The following is a 22,316-nucleotide window of genomic DNA, read 5'->3' on the forward strand; positions in this document are numbered from 1 at the left end:
TCACATCTCCAAAAACGCAGTTGTAGTCTGACTATGAATGAGTTGAATTTTTAATTGAAATGGACTGTAGATATGACTGAAATTGTGTAAATATAACTCCACCAGACTGTATTATTCTTTGATAAATAGATGAGCTAATAATAGTAATAACAACTTTAATTTATGTAGCGCCTTTCAAAGGACCCACGGTCACTTACTGACTTCATTGGATTTCCTTTTGGAATAGATACATTTTCTCTTTTCTTATATTTAGGGTGTAGCCTATGTGTCTTCATCTGTAAGAAAAGATAAACAATAGCTACTCAATAAAATTGAGGCAACAGATTGCACGCAATATTATTAATTAAATCTAACTACATTACAAGTTGAGTTAATAACAACTTAACAGGACGTGTCTGTCAATTAAAAACGGACTAATTCTGTTGTGTTGAATTCATTCAAAATTCTCTTGATTTAGAATTACATACACATAAAGATGATATTTAATGTGATCAAAATAAGCAGATTCTATCTCAAACATTTTTATATTAAAGTTACTTAAACAACTGCCTCAAAATTAAGGACACATTTATATTTAATACACTTGATCAAATATATAAAGTAAAATGAAATGACTACAGAATAATTTATTACAGCGTCCTTCCCTGGCCACAGAAGACTCTGTGACATCAAAGAGGAGTTCTATAGGATTGCAGGTGAGAAAATCTACAAATTACAGGACAACTGTTACCAGTCATAGTAGGATACTCATTACTACAATTGACGAACACTGTACATTGCTTGTGATGTGCATTGATTGGTTTGATAGTCCTCATCTTATGATTTCAGATGGTCTGCAATGCTGACTGTCTGATCAACAGACATGGACTGAGCCAGGCAAAATGGCCTCAGTCCATGACTCCAGAGTCTTTGGGACTTCTGAAATCTGTCAGCGCCTATCACAAGGTGAGCCACACAACCATTAATAACCACTTTTTACATCATGGCTTTGTCAAGAATGTCACTCTGTTTGAGGTTGTAATGATGAGATTTTGTGTTGACAGGTGAATTCTCTGGTGTGTTGCTGGGAGACAGGGGGTCTGCCTGCCAGCCTTTTCTCCTGACACCATTCACAGACCCCCAGGAAGCACAGCAGGCCTACAATCATGCTCATGCCAGGACCAAGACCAGAGTTGAGATGACCTTTGGCCTCCTGAAGGCACGCTTTCAGTGTCTTCACTGTCCTCCACAATGTGGCCTGCCTGAGGAAGGAGAGGGCCCCCAGAGGGCCCCCAGCCATGGACTGGGACAATACTGCAATCTTGCCTGATGACAGCAGTGGTCGGATGGTGAGGGACCAATAGGCAGAGGAATTTGTGTGTTTTTTTTATTTATTTTTTTATAGATTTGGCCTCTTATGATGATTGTGCTGTATACTGTGTGTATACAAGCTTGCAGGGAGGCTACTGCATCATTTGTCTGTTCATTCGATGTGTATGGATTTGTCCTGCATTTATTTCAGTGTGCAGACATGCAGGGTGTATTATATTCAGACCTTTGAATGTGTATTTATCATTGTGTTGTATAATATACTTTGATTCTGTGCTTTCTATCTTGAAGAGTCACTGTGTCTTCAGTTTTGAAAGGAGCCGATGTTTTACCTGTTTTGATTTATCCTTATTCAATAAAGTAACATAATGTTACACTTTGTGTATATATTTATTTATATGGGATGTGTATTTTATACGACCGAGTTTTAGGGCCACACTGAGGAAGACAACAAAAGTAATACATTTATGAGACTGATTCTTTCTGTGGAAAAGATGTATATAGATGTCCAAACCCGTGACAAGTCAGAGTTGAGACCAGGAGGCAGAGTCGCAGTGTAAAACACTTCTCTGCCTTTCCCTTTGAGCAGTCATCCACCCAAAATCCCATAGAGACTGTGTCTGTCCCCCGTCCTCCCAAAGTTAAGTTAATTAAACCAGGTTCTAACAGAAGAGGAGTTACCCAAAATAACCTAATAAAAATTGAAACTTCAACTGGAAATAAACAAAAACCCCAAATAATTAAATGTGGACTCTTAAACATTAGATCCTTATCATCTAAAGCTTTATTAGTAAATTAGTTAATATCAGACTGCAATATTGACTTACTTTGTCTAACTGAAACCTGGCTGCGTGATGAAGAATATGTCAGCCTAAATGAATCTACTCCTCCTAGTCATATTAATACTCATATCCCTCGTGGCACAGGCCGAGGAGGAGGAGTTGCAGCGATATATGAGTCAAACCTTCTAATTACCCCAAAACCTAAACTAAACTATAACTCATTTGAAAGCCTTGTTCTCAGTCTTTCACACCCAACCTGGAAAAACCAACAGCCAATCCTATTTGTCATAGTTTACCGGCCTCCCGGTCCATATTCAGAATTTTTATCACAATTCTCTGAGTTTTTATCAAGCCTAGTACTAATTACAGATAAGGTAATTATTGTAGGTGATTTTAATATTCATGTTGACGTTGATAATGATAGCCTTAGTACTGCTTTTATCTCCTTACTAGATTCGATTGGCTTTAATCAGAAAGTCCATGAAGCCACTCACTCTTTTAACCACACCCTCGACCTTGTGTTGACGTATGGGATTGAAATTGAACATTTAATAGTTTTCCCACAAAATCCTGTGTTATCAGACCATTATTTAATAACTTTTGAAGTCCTGCTATTGGACTACTCGCTAATAAGCAAGAGTTTCTACACTAGATGTCTATCTGATAGTGCTGTAGCTAAGTTCAAGGAAGTGATTCCACCTGTCTTTAACTCTTTGTCGTGCTCCAACATAATAGAGGACTATGTTAACTTCAGTCCCTCCCTAATTGATAACTTTGTCGACAGTACTGCAGATTCACTGCGAACAACGCTAGATTTTATTGCCCCACTAAAAAAGAAAATAATAAAACAGAAAAAGTTAACTCCATGGTACAATTCTCAAACCCGTGAACTGAAGCAAATTTCACGAAAGCTCGAAAGGAAATGGCGTTCAACTAAGCTGGATGAATTTCTTTTAACCTGGCAGGACAGTCTTAAAACATATAAGAAAATCCTCCGTAAAGCCAGATCAGCCTATTATTCCTCATTAATTGAGAAAAATAAGAACAACCCAAGATTCCTTTTCAGCACTGTAGCCAGGCTGACAGAGAGTCACAGCTCTATTGAACCATGTATTCCTATTGCACTCACTAGTAATGATTTTATGAGCTTTTTCAATGAGAAAATTATAACTATTAGAAATAAAATTCACTACCTCCTGCCATTAACTGGTACTGAGGCATCCTTAAACCCTTGGGGCTTTAGAAACGGGTACAAACCCTGATAAATATTTAGATCGCTTTGCTCCCATCACTTTCCAACAACTAACCTCAATGATTTCCTCATCTAAACCGTCAACCTGTCTCCTAGACCCCATACCAACAAGGCTGCTTAAAGAGGTTCTACCTTTAACGGGTACTTCTTTCTTAGATGCAATCAACTTGTCATTATTAACAGGCTACGTGCCACAATCATTTAAAGTAGCTGTAATTAAACCTCTTCTCAAAAAGGTTAATTTAGATCCTGGCGTTTTAGCAAACTATAGACCAATATCTAACCTCCCCTTCATCTCTAAGATCCTGGAGAAAGCAGTCGCAAATCAACTTTGTGATTTTCTTCAACACAATAGTCTATATGAGGACTTCCAGTCAGGATTTAGAACTCATCATAGCACAGAAACAGCATTGGTAAAAATTACAAATGACCTTTTAATTTCTTCTGATAATGGACTTGTCTCAGTCCTTGTCTTACTAGATCTGAGTGCTGCATTTGATACAATTGACCATCGTATCCTATTACAGAGACTGGAACATGTAATTGGCATTAGAGGAACGGCACTGGGCTGGTTTAAATCGTACTTATTAGACCGTTTCCAGTTTGTTCATGTGAATAATGAATCCTCCGTGCGCACTGATGTTAACCACGGTGTTCCACAGGGTTCTGTGCTTGGACCAATTTTATTCACCCTTTATATGCTCCCTCTAGGTAATATAATTAGAAAACATTCAATTAACTTTCATTGTTATGCTGATGACACTCAGTTATATATATCAATCAAGCCAGGTGAAACTGATCAGCTAGCCAAACTAAATGCATGCCTTAAAGACATAAAAACCTGGATGGTCCACAACTTCCTAATGTTAAACTCGGAAAAAACAGAAGTGATTGTACTGGGACCCGAACACCTCCGAAACTCATTATCTAAAGACTTAATTAGCATCGATGGCATTACCCTGGCCTCCAATACCACCATAAGGAATCTCGGAGTTATCTTTGATCAGGATCTGTCATTTAACTCCCATATAAAACAAACTTCAAGGACTGCATTTTTTCACCTACGTAATATTACAAAAATTAGACACATCCTGTCTCAAAAGGATGCAGAAAAATTAGTTCATGCTTTTGTTACTTCAAGGTTAGATTACTGTAATTCCTTACTGTCAGGCTGCTCCAATAAATCCCTTAAAACTCTTCAGTTAGTCCAAAATGCTGCGGCTCGTGTACTAACAAGAACCAAGAAAAGAGATCATATTTCTCCTGTTCTAGCTTCGCTGCACTGGCTCCCTGTAAAATCCAGAATTGAGTTCAAAATCCTTCTTCTTACTTACAAAGCTCTAAATGGTCAGGCACCATCATATCTTAAAGACCTCATAATGCCATATTACCCTTCTAGAGCACTACGCTCCCAAAATTCTATGTTACTTGTGGTTCCTAAAGTCCTTAAAACTAGATTGGGAGCCAGAGCCTTCAGTTATCAAGCTCCTCTCTTGTGGAATCATCTCCCAGTGTCAGTTCGGGAGGCAGACACCCTCTCTTTATTCAAGAGTAAACTTAAAACTTTCCTCTTTGACAAAGCCTATAGTTAGGGCTGGCCGAGGCCTGCCTTGGACCAGCCCCTAGTTATGCCGCTATAGGCCCAATGTGTCGGGGGACATGATACACCGGGGCCCTCTTTCTCTCTGTCCCAATAATACATGACACAAGCTTTTATTTTCCCAGAATACTCGCACTTTTCTCTGCTCTCTCTTCACAGGGTGTGGAGCTGTGGTCCTGCTCCATCACTCCTGCTGGTCTCACTGCTGTGGATCTGGTCCGGCCCCAGATGGGAATGTTCCTCTCCTGGTCCACTCACCATCACTACTGGCCAATGGTGGCGCATCATCACCTGCTGCTGTGCCCCCCCCCCCCCCCCCCCTGCCCAAGAACTCCTGCTCCTCTCTCTCTCTCTCTCTCTCTCTCTCTCCCTCTCTCTCTATTGCCCCCCCCAACCTCTATCTACTCTACTCTGTTGACCTGCCCTGTACAACGACATCTATTGCACGTCTGTCCGTCCTGGGAGATGGATCCCTCCTCTGTCGCTCTCCCTGAGGTTTCTTCTTCTTTTTTCCCCTGCTAAAAGGGTTTTTTAAAGGAGTTTTTCCCTGGCCGATGTGAGGGTCTAAGGACAGAGGGTGTCGTACCATGTACAGTCTGTGAAGCCCTTTGAGGCAAATCTGTGATTTGTGATTTTGGGCTATATAAATAAAATTGATTTGATTTGATTTGATTTATTGTCTTGCATCTTTTTAAAGTCCTAATACTTCTTTTTTTAAGATATTTTTTATGGTATATTTCATGCTTTATTGAAAGTGACAGATAGAAAGGGGTGACAGAGGGGAGGACATGCAGCAAAGGGAGCAGAGGCTGGGTTCAACCGGGGGCCTGTTGCACAAAACTAGGATAAGGGATTAAGCCGGGATATGTTGGTTATCCTGGCTCAAGTCATCCGTGATCCGGTTGCACAAAAGCAGGATAGGGGGCAGTAGGATATGTTATGGTATAAGTTACCATGGAGATTTAGTCTGTGGAGCAAACTTGCCCCAGACCAGGCAATGTTCCAGGATCTATTTAATCTCATCGCTTATCTCAGTCAGCAGTCACCACAAACGGAAACCAATAGTTATTTCACTGTCCTTTACACATTGTTATCACATAGAACTAGACCCACTGTCATTATTTAAACGTTTGTGATCATTCATTTCAATCATTTTGGATAATTAATTATTTGAGATGATGTTGCAATCATTAGATAATTTACAGTTTCCCATAGACTATAAGGCTATATATAAAATGACAGCTTACTAATTTAACTTGTTTTAGAGGAGAGTTGTTATAATGAGGGCCGTGGAGCTTTTTGTGGAATTGTACTTCAGAATAGGTTTCACCAACAAGGAGATACTTAATCTTTTGGCACATCAGCCAGCATCACATTGTCAGAAGTATCAGGACTTCTGGGTGTCCCGGTGGCTCACACTGGCAGAATGTTACCATTAAGGCTGAGTCCTTGCTGCAGCGGAGCCGGGTTCAAATCCAGCCTCTGCTCCCTTTGCCGCATGTCCTCCCCTCTGTCACCCCCTTTTTATCTGTCACTTTCAATAAAGCATGAAAAATAAAAAATAAAATATCTTAAAAAAAGAAGTATCAGGACTTTAAAAAGATGCAAGACAATACATCTTTTCCGCAGAAAGAATCAGTCTCATAAATTTATGACTTTTGTTGTCTTCCTCAATGTGGCCCTAAAACTCGGTCGTATAAAATACACATCCCATATAAATAAATATATACACAAAGTGTAACATTATGTTCCTTTATTGAATAAGGATAAATCAAAACAGGTAAACCATCGGCTCCTTTCAAAACTGAAGTCACAGTGACTCTTCAAGATAGAAAGCACAAAATCAAAGTATATTATACAACACAAGGATAAATACACATTCAAAGGTCTGAATATAATACACCCTGCATGTCTGCACACTGAAATAAATGCAGGACAAATCCATACACATCGAATGAACAGACGAATGATGCAGTAGCCTCCCTGCAAGCTTGTATACACACAGTATACAGCACAATCATCATAAGAGGCCAAATCAATTTAAAAAAAAAAAAAAACACACAAATTCCTCTGCCACTGCAGGACATATTTAACTTAAATTTAAAGCATGCATATTAACTAAAATAATTTAACACATATTGGTCCCTCATTGGCCGACCACTGTCATCATCAGGGAAGATTGCAGGATTGTCCCAGTCCATGGCTGGGGGCCCTCTGGGGGCCCTCTCCTTCCTCAGGCAGGCCACATTGTGGAGGACAGTGAAGACTCTGAAAGCGTGCATTCAGGAGGCCAAAGGTCATCTCAACTCTGGGCCTGGTCCTGGCATGGGCATGGTTCTGGTTCTGGTCCTGGTCCTGGCCCTGTCATGGGCATGATTGTAGGCCTGCTGTGCTTCCTGGGGGTCTGTGAATGGTGTCAGGAGAAAAGGCTGGCAGGCAGACCCCCTGTCTCCCAGCAACACACCAGACAATTCACCTGTTAACAAAAAATCTCATCATTACAACCTCAAACAGAGTGACATTCTTGACACAGCCATGATGTAAAAAGTGGTTATTAATGGTTGTGTGGCTCACCTTGTGATAGAGATTTCAGAGGTCCCAAAGACTCTGGAGTCATGGACTGAGGCCATTTTGCCTGGCTCAGTCCATGTCTGTTGATCAGACAGTCAGCATTGCAGACCATCTGAAATCATAAGATGAGGAGGATTAAACCAGTCAATGCACATCACAAGCAATGTACAGTGTTCATCAATTGACAATATCAAAAAGTTATGTTCACCTGAACATTAATGCTGTGAAATTATTTCCTATTCACAAAATCCACCTCATGGGCTCCTGGGGGGGATCTTATGCTGAGGTGTGTGCAGTCCAGTGCACCAGTGACATTGGGGAAACCTGTAACACAAAGTAATGAGTATCCTACTATGACTGGTAACAGTTGTCCTGTAATTTGTAGATTTTCTCACCTGCAATCCTATAGAACTCCTCTTTGATGTCACAGAGTCTTCTGTGGCCAGGGAAGGACACTGTAATAAATTATTCTGTAGTCATTTCATTTTACTTAATATATTTGATCAAGTGTATTAAATATAAATGTGTCCTTGATTTTGAGGCAGTTGTTTAAGTAACTTTAATATAAAAATGTTTGAGATAGAATCTACTTATTTTGATCACATTAAATATAATCTTTATGTGGATGTAATTCTAAATCAAGAGAATTTTGAATGAATTCAACACAATAGAATTAGTCCGTTTTTAATTGACAGGCACTTCCTGTTAAGTTATTAGCTCAACTTGTAATGTAGTTAGATTTAATTAATAATATTGCATGCAATTTGTTGCCTCAATTTTATTGAGTAGCTATTGTTTATCTTTTTTTTTTACAGATGAAGACACATACACCCTTAATATAAGAAAAGAGAAAATTTATCTATTCCAAAAGGAAATCCAATGAAGTCAGTAAGTGACCGTGGGTCCTTTGAAAGGCGCTATATAAATTAAAGTTATTACTTTTATTAGCTCATCTATTTATCAAAGAATAATACAGTCTGGTGGAGTTATATTTACACAATTTCAGTCATATCTACAGTCCATTTCAATTAAAAATTCAACTCATTCATAATCAGAGTACAACTGCGTTTTTGGAAATGTGAATTAACTATTTGGATTGTAATTGTGAGGTTTCAGCGGAGCGGTGAGTGTGTAGTTGTGTTTACTTACGCATTCAGGCGCTCAGCAATACTTTGCCACGTGTTTTCTCTTTGCTTTATCACTGTGGCGGTGTTGCATTTCTTTTTAATAATGTCTTTCACCTCCTCGTATGCCTCCATCCGGATTTCTCCCTCCGACGGGGAAAAGTAAGCCGCTCTACTCGCCATGGTGAATCAGTGAATCTGTGATCGGTGGCGGGGTCTATCTGAGGGAGCCGCGAGCGCGCACTTATCCAGGATAGGTTTCACCTGGCTTGATGAATCCGTGTCTGCTCATCCTGGATTGGGCTTTGTGCAACCAACTGAGCCTGGACGCTGTTGTTTTGGATTCTTTGAGCCCGGCTCAGTCACTTATCCTGGATGTCTTAATCCTACTTTTGTGCAACGGGCCCCGGATCACGGATAAGTTGAGCCAGGATAACCAACATATCCCGGCTTAATCCCTTATCCTAGTTTTGTGCAACAGGCCCTTGGCCCAGGGGACTTTGTCTGTCTGTGTTTTTTCCCTGTGTGTGTGCAGGGGTGCGGCTTCCCGACTCCGCCCCACAATCATCTCCACCTGGTCTCCCCGCTGCAGGTGTCTGCAATCACCTCATCACCCTGCAGTATATCTACCTCGGCGCTCCATTAATTCAGTGCCAGAACGTTTCACCTCTCGAGTTGTATACTCAGTGGTATACTTGCAGTTTCTCTGATCATCTTTGTGCACTCTCAGAGTACTTCTCCTTGGACTAACGTTTTTTTGTGTTTGTTGTTCCCAGGAGTTTTTCCCAGTTCCTGTTCCTGCTCCGGCTCCATTGTGGATTACCCCCTTTGTGCCTATTACCCTGCCCATATTATCTACTGAGATAATGAAGACTATTTTTGTTTTTCACCCTCTGTCTGCGTTTGGGTCCGTTCTTCAGGGAACCTTAACAATTATTATATCATCATCATTGTTATTATTATTTAATAGGCTTTTCTATGCAGTTAAATTGTTGTTGTTGTTGAATTTCCCCATTGTGGGATTAATAAAGTAATCTTCTTCTTCTTCTAATTAATGTGAGCTTAGTTTTCATATGAAGAAATAGTGAAAGTTACACTTTTTCTAGGGGCGCCGTCCCCTGGATGGACGGCGCCCCTAGCATTTGACTTGCCTATACTGCCTTTACCACGGGCCAGCTCTGACCGGGTGGAGCACAAGCTCTGGGGACAGTAGTGGAAAGCAGGCTTGTTAGTCCATCTGAGGAAAGATGATCGGTGGATAAGGACACACGACAAATGGTAAGCAAAAAGGGGAGGAGGAAGAGGATGAGAAGGAGGAGGAGGGATATCCCTTCACATAAATTTGTGTCATTGGAGTTGCTCACCCAAGAGAGAAAAATACAAATTTAACAGGACAGTGAATCCGAACTAGTAAATAGATCAAATCAAATGTAACATATACGAAAATAAACAAGAATAATAAATGGAACTAGCTGCCAACTAACTTATACTAATATAAATTAAAATAATACATCACTGCATTTCATCTGTTAATAATCATATAAACACATTGTATCTATATTCATATACATATTATATTGTTATTATCATTATTGACAGAGGTCGCTTGCAGAGACCTTTCAGCATGGTCAAGAATATCCAGGTAGCTGATTTATAGAAGTGAAAGTAAGATTTAGTCATCTCCAGCATTAGTTAATGTTATTAATTGTAATTGGTCATAATTGTCATCAGAACATGTACTTTTATCAAAAGCTCAGAAGTTTTAAATTGACGTCATCTTGATGATCATTTTTTTTATTTCTTTATTGTATCTGTTTTTATAATCTCTCTTATTGGTATGGGTCAAAAAGAGTAACAGGTGAGGAGGGATTGTTAGAATATACAGTAAAATAGGGGATGTGAATTTATTGACCTCTCCCAAGTGTACAAAGTCATAAAGAATGTCCTATTAAACCCTGTCCACCTTAGCCACCTTTGTTCAGTGAGTTCAGGGTGCTACCATTTGGTTACAGATAAACATAATGCTGCCACCATATCCTGACCAATACATTTAAGAAGTCAATAGTTCCTGCTCCTTTTTGTCTTTTGAATAACAATAAATGATTTTCTCTGTTTGTGTATTGATTGGTGCACCGCCATAGTGTAACTTACCTCACCTTTATGAGTTGTCAGAGTCTTACGCAGGCTCTGGGGATACTAGCGGAAAGCAGGCTTGCTATTCCGTCTGAGGAAAGATGATTGGTGGATAAGGACACATGACAACTGATAAGCAAGAAGGGGAGGAGGAGGAGGAATCACATGTAAAGAGATAATAAAACAGCAATAAGGCTAAATATGAACACTATTGAGGAAAAAGTGTCACACCAAAGCAAGGGGGAGATATGTTGGGACAGCTTTTGAGGTCACTTTACTCTTTGTTTTTCACTTTATTGTGTCTGGGGACCCTGCTGACCATTCTCATCTGGCACATGGGCGACAACAAGTAAGTTTGTATCTAATTTTCCCAGTCAGAAAGGAGTGTGCTGCTGACAGGACGACAGGCAAGAGTCGTAGATTACAAGGACATAGCAGTTGAGGAAATAGTAATCGAGTCATGTCAAAAGATACAAAGCTGTGAAAATGTGTAGTAAGTGTGAACTGATGGTGTGGATGTGTCTTATACGACACCATGTGTCTTCAATTAAATGTTTTTTTCATCTTCATTTAATTTATACAGCCAAAAACCAGTCTGTACAGAATACGACATCTTCTGTCCCTTAACCCTCACTTCGACAAGGCAAAACTCTTTTAAAAACAACCCAAACCTTTAACAGGGAAAATCTGTGCCTGTATCTGTAATTTACCTCAATAAATACGGGCATGTTATTGCCTTTGTAAGCAAATTTATGAATCTGGTTGCTTAGAACTTCGACTAACACACACACACACACACATTCATCTGACGACGTCACACTAGGCTGGTGTGTTGAGAAACCAAGGAAGTGCAGTGCTGATTGTGAAAATTAGAAAAGCTTATATTGTGGCTAAAATATTTTTTTTAGTTTTTTGCTATGGCACTATACATCTCAATGAAGTAGGCTGATTTTGTACGTACATAGTTTTATGGCTATAAGTTTAACTTTTTCCTTGTTAACAACACAGCAAAAAGAATGGCCACTCCTGCTCCAGATACCATTCACAGGCCATATGACAGAAGTTGAGACAAAATAAAAATAGCGAGAGGTACGAGATTGTAGATTAGAGGCTTAATATCACATGTGAAATTGTTTGGTTGAGCACTTCTGCACAAAACTGCACATTGCACCTGCCCAAACGGGCACTGCACTAGTATAGTATAATGACAATCTGTCATAGGTTTTTGGTTTTTAGTCCCACAGGTGCAGACATTAGGGAAGACTGGGACTCATACAATACAAGACTCCAACTGGACTACATCAGAGTTCTTTTTTGAAAAAAATTGAATTTCGTTCTCATGTGATGCTGACAACATAATGTAATACTAAAATATCCACTTGTTCCGTTCACAGCAATGTGGAACCTTACAGACCACCTCGTCATAAGAAAAGTCCTCCTCGACCTTCTGAACTCTGCAAAGGCTGCAGGTGAAAGCAGACATGCTTCCCCTGTTGTTACTGTCACTATTTCTCTTATTACATTTTTTTTTTGCTGGTATCTGTATTTGAATGTGTGTGTGTGTGTGTGTGTGTGTGTGTGTGTGTGTGTGTGTGTGTATGTGTGTGTGTGTCACAGGGAGGTCATTGCCAAAGTAAAAGAGCATTACTCTCAAAACTGGATGAAGCAGCAAAAACAATTACACAAAGTTCAGGTAAAAAAAATAAAAATAAAAGTTTTGATTTTTTTTTAATACATTTTTTTAATTAGTGAAGCTAATTGTCCTTGCTTGAACATGGATATGCTGTTCCGCCAGTGTTCATAGTCCATGCAGGCAGGAATTACATACAGTTCATGAACAATGACATTATTTAAGAGGTATTTTAAATACATCTGAAATTCTGATATGAGAGAAGAAACTTTTTATTTATTATTATTATTTTATTTAAATAACTATTTATTTGGCAACTTACATTTTGAAGGTCAGTCAACACTCTTGACCATCTTGTCTTATTAAATAAAGTCCTTGTGGTTCCTCAGATCTGAGCTGAGCAGCAAGTGTAATGGTTTTGACAAGGCCATCATTACCCAGGCCAACACTCCAGTGGGTTCCAAGATTGTGTACGATGGAGAAAAGAAGAGCCTCGAGGTGACCCCGGAGATTTTCAGCACCTTTGCAAAGGTCTGTTGTGTCTCATTCATTGATATTTCCATCATTAACATCTGTCACTATTTTGGTATCATGATTCTTCCTCAGATGTTTTACCACAGACATTATTTCACTGCTTTGCTCTTGTAACTTCTGCTACAAGTCAAGCAGGTTACATTTCTTTAATCCAATATAATGTGACTTCAATACAGTGAGTGACCTACTTTTAATGACATAATTATTGATCAAAAGGAGCAAAAACTATTGACTTCTTAAATGTATTGGTCAGGACATGGTGGCAGATTTATGTATGATTTATGGTATTTATGGCTCACTGAACAAAGTGTGGCTAAGGTGGACAGGGTTTAACAGGACATTCTTTATGACTTTGTACACTTGGAGAGGTCAATTAAATTCATGTCTGCAATTTTACTGTGTATTCTAACAATCCCTCCTCACCTGTTACTGTTTTGACCCATACCAATAAAAGAGATTATGGAAACATATACAATAAAGAAACTAGGACTGCACGCAGTACTGAACGGTCCCTCGCAGTACACGCATGTCGGGGCATGCTGCCGTTGGGGTGTGTGCGTTAAAGGGGTCAGTCTATACCGCCCCTATGAATTTCATTGCCTTAAGTCTTATGGTCTGGGCACAGTAGCACTTATTAAATTAAACTGCCGCCAGAGCGCCAACTAGGGGCCGATCAATAAAACCTTCAAGGGTTATCCTCAGGAGGGCATTGACAATAAGTATACCAAGTTTGGTGTTAATCCGACCAACTGATGTTGAGATATAAAATACTTCAATTTAAAGAGAGACACCTAGTGGTCATCGCCCAAAATTTTGCACAGAGCCTCAGGGGCTCACAGGGAAGTAGTTTGGTGCAAAACGCAAAGTTTGGTGCAAAACGATGAAATTGCCTAGGAGGAGTTCGAAAAAGTAGGTTTGCGACATTTCGCAAATTTGCAAAAAAAAAACGGGAGGCGAAAAAGGGCTTATATCACGAGATTCAGCACAACTCAGTGAACGCGTGGATATAAGTTTTTTGAATGTGCGATAAAGTATGTGGGAGTTATTAGCCAAAACGCACTTTCCTTTATTATAGCGCCACCTAGTGGTGAGAATTCAGGATGATAATAGATTACAAAATTTTTCGCCATGTGAGACTTATATTTAAAGTTTTGTGAGTTTTGGGGTATGTTCAGGCATTGAAAAATGCGATCATTTGGGTACGAGAAAAATAATAATAAAAAGAATAATCATTCGAAATACAATAGGGACCCCGCAGGTCGTTGCCTGCTCGGGCCCTAACAAAAAAAAATCTCATCAAGATGACGTCATTTTAAAACTTCTGAGCTTTTGATAAAAGTATGTGCTGATGATCCTTTGCCAAATCAGCATCAGTATAAGGTTAACTTTTCAACAAATATTATTGAAAGCTTAGTTAATAACTGCAGGTAGATTATGAAGAGGCTTCCTTTTAAAATCAATGAATACCTGAAGAATGAATGAATGACTAATGATTAAATGTGGGTTACAATTACTAATTGTCGAAAGAATAATCACGTAACCACATGCACCGGATTTGGATATAACATAAAATAAAGATATTATACATTTCTTTTTCCTAATAAGGCTCTTTAAGAAAGCATATTTTCATAAATGTTTTCTGTTGCTGTTGATTCCAGGAGCATCCATTCCCAAATCAAACGTGGGACACGTGTGCTGTTGTTGGGAACGGAGGGATCCTGACCGACAGCGGCTGTGGAAAGATGATCGATTCAGCACAGTTTGTTATCAGGTGAGAAAGTTGTCCAATGTAGTGGCTTGACAGGCAGTCGCAATCCATATAACATTATCTTCTTGTTGTTCAGGTGCAACCTTCCTCCTTTGGAAGACGACTATGAGAAAGATGTGGGCACCAAGACTGACCTTGTGACAGCAAACCCAAGCATCCTCACACAGAAGTGAGCGAGATCACAAATCTCACTGCACCTTAAAATTTTCGTTAGCTTGGTTTCAACACATCTGCTGTTTATTTTCAGGTACGGGGCTCTACAGGGGCGTCGCCGTCCGTTTGTGGAGAGCCTGGGAATCTATGGCAACTCTCTTCTTCTCCTTCCCGCCTTCTCATATGGCCATGTCACTTCTGTGTGCCAGCGGGCTGTCTACAGTATAGAGGACTTTGAAAGCCCCATCCAACCTGTTTTCTTTAACCCTGAATACCTCCAGAAACTGGGCATCTTCTGGCGCTCCCAAGGCATAAAAGCATCGAGGCTCAGCACCGGCATAATGATGACTAGCCTGGCACTGGAACTCTGTGCTAACGTGCATCTGTACGGGTTCTGGCCCTTCAGTAATCACCCACTTGGACTCTATAACCTGACTAACCACTACTACGATGATGTAAAAGCTAAGGCAGGAGTCCATGTCATGCCGGTTGAGTTTGACCTCTTGTTGCAGCTGCACAGCCAGGGGGTGCTCAGGCTTCACCTGGAAGATTGTCAGCCAGGTAAAACGTAGTTCCAGGAACTAATGGAAGCGGACGGGACAGGAGAAAAATGGTTTGTCCAGTCACTCATGAAGTCTGCCATACTTTTGAATGAATCAACAGATGTATTTTGGTTGATGACACAGATTAAATGTGTCCAAGCAAGGTGCTCAGACTTACAGTGAATACTGAGTTGGCCAATCAGCAGCCAAAGTGTCTGCACTGAAACTGAAATCATGCATTTTGCATTTACATCAAGTTTTTGGTGGGTCTTGTGTAACTGGGAGTATTGTTATTCATATTTCTAAAGTCTCTAACAGTGATCTTTTTCATCTAGAGAAATGTGTACAAGCTGTAAGCTGTAAATGACCAAACTTGATAACTCAAGTGAGCCAATTTTAAAATTCCATTAATGTTTGTGATTTTTTTTATTTTTTACTTGTGAACAGTGTGAGGTGAAAAAAAAAGACTATAAATTGAATAAATATTTTTTGGCAGTCTTTGTATTTAATTTGTGGCTGGAGTGGAATTCTAAAGCTTTCCCTGACCCATCCCTTTTTTCTTGATTTAGTCTCTTTAAGCCACTATGTGTCCTAAAACCTGCCAAGATTTACCATTATAATGCATCGACAAAGTAAAAGATTATAATATGGAAAACAGTGTGGTATCACACAAACGTTTGATCTTTTAAGGTGCTGCTGAATGCAGATAGCATTGGTAACTGGGATCTACTCTCCATAAAGGAAACTTCCTAGAATATACCACCAGGGGGCAGTCAACCACAACCACAAGGCAGATAAGACATCATCATAGAATATAAGGTAAGATTCAACTTCTTGTTCATGCAATGACAGTAGATGAAAACCCCAAAAGCAATTTTTACAGGTTACACCTGTAGAGACACATACATTTTCACCTTCCCCATGAGTGATCTAGCTCGTTATATATCAGCTTCTATATGAACAAAAGGGATATTAAATAGCAACAAGGCCAAACATTAGCTAACAGGTGTTGCCCCATTACTGCCTACATTAATTTACAAAAAAAAAAAAAAAAAAAAAAAAATATATATATATATATATATATATATATATGGGTGATTTCAGAATTGCGGGTACATTTCGCGTCTCACAAAAAAACCTTTTATTATTTCCCCCTAAAAAAGTATTTACTGGATCTGTTTTAAATAATATTGCTAATTATATTGAATGTTCCCCAATAATAATGATTGGTGTGTATTTTAGGCACAATTTATATGTAATATATTCATTAAATGATTCCTACCAACCAATTATTGGCTGTCTTCAGCTTGTGATTCACATGTTCATATTGAATTAACATAAAATAATTCATTAAAATTAGCAATTTTTTTGTGCTAATTCTATAAATACTTATACTTACAGTTGCACAGAGTATTTATTTTCTGTAATACATGGGATTTCAACATTAAAAAAATATATTTTTTATCCGTCCCTATGATCCGGTCAACTCTGTTATCGCTGTTATAAAACCATATAAAAAACCCTACAGCATTCAAATAAAAAACATGAGACCTGCACCCAGTGATGTCACTTCCTCTTGCAGAAAATATTTGGAGGGAACTATGGAATGTTAAACTTTCTCTCTCATTAACTTGTACAAAATGTTGAGAATACACCAATATTAGATTCATTAAATGTCAAATCTGTTACTATGATATTCTAGTGAATCTGTCAGTCATTTTTTCAAAAACAATTATATGATGAAAATTCATTAAATTATGGTTTTATTCATGACATGTGGTATCTGGTTTTAAGCTAGCACGTGGAGTTAAAGCACAAAATGGTGGAAAATGTCAACTCTGTTATCGTCAACTCTGTTACATGTGTCAAAATTTCAATGATAACAGAGTTACTGTTTTTGGCCTTTTACACAGTTTGTCAACTCTGTTATTCATGTCAACTCTGTTCACATAGGCGTCAACTCTGTTTCTCACAGTTTTATTTAAAAAAAAATCTAATTAAATATGTTTTATTGTTGACAAACTAACCAGAAGCTGTGTCATAACTAACATTCTCACTATACATGAAATTTCAAAGCATTTCATTCATTTTTGGAGCAATATTTAGAGAAAATCCAAACTGTCTTGGCAACTTTCCAATTAAATGTGTCAATGTTTTTACTCCTGAAAAAAGAATCTTTATCTTAGAAAATTTAAAGTTGAATTAGCTGATGTAAAGACAAAAGTTCTCTTAGGAAAGACATGCTTTTAAAATGCATAACATTTGAGTACTATACATATTTACCCTAATTTGTCTGCAACAGAGTTGACTGATTTTACTGTTATTACGATGATTTTCGGATTAAATATTTAAAATCTTACATGTTTAAGCTTGGCAAATGCTGGAAGTGTTAATTTTTCTAAACTTCAAATGTACCTGCAATTCTGAAATGGGCCATATATATATATATATATATATATATATGGGGGAAAAAATTGTGCTTTTTCTTTCAATCAGATGCTCAATTAAGTGGAGATTGTTAAATTCAACATAGTACATGCAACAGGCTAGATATACATTTAGGTATGATGCAAATTTGTGACATTAGGCATAATTGGACATCATAATAATTAAATACATTTTCCAGTCTCGGGAATGTAGATTCTTTTATTGATACTGCTGAGACAAGGCTTTGTACAGAAACATATGTTGTTTTTCAATTTCAATCATTGCTTTTCCATCATCACATGTATCATACATGGTATGTATCCAAAATGCATCAACACACATTAGTGCGGTACATACACCACTTCTGCTGCATTAAGACTGGAAGCAGTCTGAGGCAAATTCACAACAATCTACAGTCTACAAGGGGCTAACAGGTGAAATCAGTAGATGGGGAGAGATATGAGGGGACAGCTTTTTAGGCCACTCTCCTCTTAGGTTTTGACTTTCTGCTGACTATCATCCTGTCTCTTCCATTCTTATCCAAAACTATTGAACGAGCCACGCTCAACAACTCTCAGAATTCCTCCTATACAGAACAATCTTCTTGATCCAAATCACTCTGGTTTCAAGAGCAGTCACTTGACTGAAACTGCTCTGCTGTCTGTGACAGAAGCCTTAAAAGAAGCAAGAGCAGCAGAAAAGTCCTCAGTTCTTATTCTGCTTGACATATCAGCTGACTTTGACACAGTTAACCATCACATCCTCCTCTCTACTTTCTCTAAAATGGGCATCTCTGGCTTGGCTCTGTCCTGGTTTGAATCCTACCTGACAGGACGCTCATTCAGTGTATGTTTTTGTCATGAACAGAAGTGCACACACACACAAGACAATTTAAAAAGTTGGTTTATTTCTGGTTTGTTACACAAGTTATAGTTCATGAGGATGTGGTAATTGACACACATTACAGAATCGAATAACAGGTTAACTGGACATTTATTTTAACAATAAGTACAGAAAATGAGGATACTATGCTAGTATTTTGGCGTTACCACAGTAGTGTGGTACATACAGTAAAGGAAGAATTAGTAGTGTGCACACTTACAGAATAGACTTACATGGCTAAAAAAATGTGTAAACACACAATTCTGGGTGTAAATGGTAATTTCTTTGTCCCCTTTGGCGAAGGCGGGTACCTGGGCGTGCTGACCCTGGCTCCAGCGGTCAGCTCTGGCGATGTGGAACGTCACCTCGATGGCGGGTAAGGAGCCCAAGCTGTGCGGGAGGTGGAGCGTTACCAGCTAGAAATAGTTGGGCTCACCTCCACACAGCGTGGGCTCTGGAACCAAACTCCTGGAGAGAGGCTGGACTCTCTCCTTTTCCGGAGTTGCCCAGGGTGAGAGGCGCCGGGCGGGTGTAGGGATACTCACAAGCCCCCGGCTGATCGCCGCTGTGTTGGAGTTCTCCCCGAGGAACGAGAGGGTCGCCTCCTTGCGGCTGCGAGTCGCGAGGAGAAAGTCTCTGACTGTTGTGCTTATGCACTGAAAAGCAGTTCAGAGTACCCAGCCTTCTTGGAGTCTCTGGGTGGTGTCCTGGAAGGGCAACCGCCTGGAGACTCTATAGTTCTTCTGGGAGACTTCAACGCTCATGTGGGTAACGATGATGGTACCTGGAGGGGGGTGATTGGGAGGACCGGCCTGCCCGATCTGAACCTGAGTGGTGTTTTGTTATTGGACTTCTGTGCCAGTCACGGTTTGTCCATAAAACACCATGTTCGAACACAGAGTTGCTCATACGTGTACCTGGTACCAGAGCACTCTAGGCCAAAGATCGATGATTGATTTTATTATCGTATCATCAGATCTGCGGCCGCATGTTCTGGACACTCGGGTGAAGAGAGGAGCAGAGCTGTCAACTGATCACCACCTGGTGGTGAGTTGGATCAGGTGGCGAGGGAGGCTGCTGGACAGACCTGGCAAACCCAAACGTGTAGTGAGGGTGAGCTGGGAATGTCTAGCAGAGGCCCCTGTCTGCAGGGTCTTCAATTCACACCTCCGGAAGAATTTCTCCAGCATCCTGGGTAAGGCTGGGACATGGAGTTCGAATGGGCCATGTTCAAAGCCTCAATTGTTGATGCAGCTGGTAGGAGCTGTGGCCTGAAGGCCGTCGGTGCCTGTCATGGCAGCAACCCAAGAACCCGCTGGTGTCCACCAGCGGTGAGGGAGGCCGTCAAGCTGAAGAAGGAGGCCTTTCGGTCTTGGCTGGCTGAGGGGTCTCCGGAAGCAGCAGACAGGTACCGTTCGTCCAGAAGGGCTGCAGCTGCGGCAGTCGCTGAAGGAAAAACTCGGGTATGGGAGGTATTCGGGGAGGCCATGGAGGAGGACTTTTGGTCAGCCTCAAAGAGGTTCTGGAAAACCGTCGGGCGACTCAGGAAGGGAAAGCAGGGCTCAGCGGAGACGGAGACCTGCTGACCCGACCTGTGGATGTTGTCAGACGGTGGAAAGAACACTTTGATGAATTCCTTAATCCAGCCAACACGTCCTCTGTGGAGGACGCAGAGTCTGAAGACTCAGGGGAAGACTCATCAGTATCCCTGGTGAGGTCGCCGAGGTAGTCAAAAAGCTTGGGTTGGATGAGATTCGCCCTGAGATGCTGAAGGCTCTGGACACTGTTGGGCTGTCATGGTTGACACGCCTCTTCAGTGTCGTGTGGAGGTCTGGGACAGTGCCAGTGGAGTGGCAGACAGGGGTGGGGTTTCCCATTTTTAAAAAGGGGGACCGGAGGGTGTGTTCCAATTACCGTGGAATCACACTTCTCAGCCTCCCCAGAAAAGTCAACTCCAGGGTGCTGGAAAGGAGGCTCCGGCCGATTGTCGAACCTCGGATTCAGGAACAATGCGGCTTCCGTCCTGGCCATGGAACAGCGGACCAGCTCTTTACCCTTGCGAGACTTCTGGAGAGGTCACGGAAGTTTGCTTATCCAATCTACATGTCTACACCTGGGACACAGTCCTGCAGGGCCGCCCCCGGCTGTATGAAAAACCACCAGACGGCCGTACCTGAAAATAAACAGCAGATGTCAAGTAAAAAAAACAAAAGAACATTTCAAGGTGCAGTGAGATTCATCCTATTACTCACTTCTTTTGAAAGATTGTTGGGTTTGCTGTCACAAGGTCAGTCTTTGTGCCCACATCTTTCTCATAGCCATCTTTCAATGGAGGAAGGTTACACCTGAACAAACAGCAAAGAAGATCAAGAGAATGTTCTATGGAATTTAAACAGACATTAATTTAATTCTGCTGATTATGATTGTTATCAGCCTGTCAAGCCACTACATTGGACAACTTTCTCACCTGAAAACAAACTGAGCTGAATCGATCATCTTTCCACAGCTGCTGTCAGTCAGGATCCCTCCGTTCCCAACAACAGCACACGTGTCCCATGTTTTATTTTTAAACGGATGCCTCTTGAATCAAAGCCAGACAAAATGAAAATGATTCAATAGCATTTGAGCATCCTTAATCCTGAATCCTGTTACTTGACTTGTCTGACTGCATCCTCTCCCCTCCCTATTACTGTTGGTCATGAAAGTCTGAGTTCCTGGTCAACATAAAACAATAAACACATCTGTTACTTCACAGGACAATTGGAATGGCTGTAAAATGATAACCTTTTTTATCACATCATTTCTTTGCTGTACATTCCATTGTGTATGTCTTTTATTGTTTTATTGAATATGTCTGTTCATAGCTAAGGCCAAAGTCTAGTTAGAAAGTCTTCTCTGAAAGTTTTTGTCTACCAGTTCCACATAAAAGGAAGAAAGAAAATGACAAATTTTAATTATTTATTGTTTATTATTAAATTCCCAACATGTATTCACTGTATTACCTCAGATTTTGGATTTTCATAATGTGCTTTTGTCCTTGGTCAAAAAACAACAACATCTGACTTTAAAATAAATCTTTTTTTTATTACAAAGCTGTCTGAAGCTGTTTAAAAGCCCAAGTTTTTTATCGGACGCTCAACGGTTAACATCTTTATGGGAACTATTTGCTATGTCTTTATCTTCATCTTTTATATGTACTGACTTTATCTTTTATTGGTTTGGGTCACTCAAATAGTAACAGGTTAGGGGGATTGGTAGAATATACAGTAAAATTGCAGACATGATATTAATTGATCTCTCCCAAGTGTCAGAAAGAATTTCCTGTTAAACCCTGTCCACCTTAGCCACACTTTCTTCAGTGATTTCAGGGTGCTACCATTTGGTTACAGGTAAACATAAATCTGCCACCATTTCCTGACCAATAAATTTAAGAAGCCAATGGTTCCTGCTGCCTTTGGTCTGTTGAATCACAGTAATTTATGTTCTCTTTTTGTGTACTGATTGGTGTGATGTCTGTAATGCTCAACATGGTCTCACAGAAATCCGTGAAATAGCCACGGATTTGCTTAACTCAAAATCCGTGGAATAGCCACGGGATCACTCAAATTTC

At 40.1% G+C, this 22,316-nt stretch overlaps 1 long non-coding RNA gene and 1 pseudogene across 1 annotated transcript; one reads left to right on the forward strand and one right to left on the reverse strand.

Annotated features, from left to right (window-relative positions):
* Positions 1-7,285: 7,285 nt before the first annotated feature.
* On the reverse strand, positions 7,286-7,959 carry LOC131973348 (uncharacterized). The gene is made up of 3 exons (XR_009394561.1): positions 7,722-7,959; positions 7,517-7,625; positions 7,286-7,418 (listed from the first exon to the last, which is right to left on the reverse strand). It is a non-coding gene; the product is annotated as an uncharacterized LOC131973348 (long non-coding RNA).
* Positions 7,960-11,018: 3,059 nt separating this feature from the next.
* LOC131973044 (alpha-2,8-sialyltransferase 8F-like) lies at positions 11,019-19,086 on the forward strand (annotated as a pseudogene).
* The last annotated feature ends 3,230 nt before the right edge of the window (positions 19,087-22,316 follow it).

Source organism: Centropristis striata, chromosome 6 (assembly GCF_030273125.1).
Source record: "Centropristis striata isolate RG_2023a ecotype Rhode Island chromosome 6, C.striata_1.0, whole genome shotgun sequence".
Classification (NCBI taxonomy): Eukaryota; Metazoa; Chordata; class Actinopteri; order Perciformes; family Serranidae; genus Centropristis; species Centropristis striata.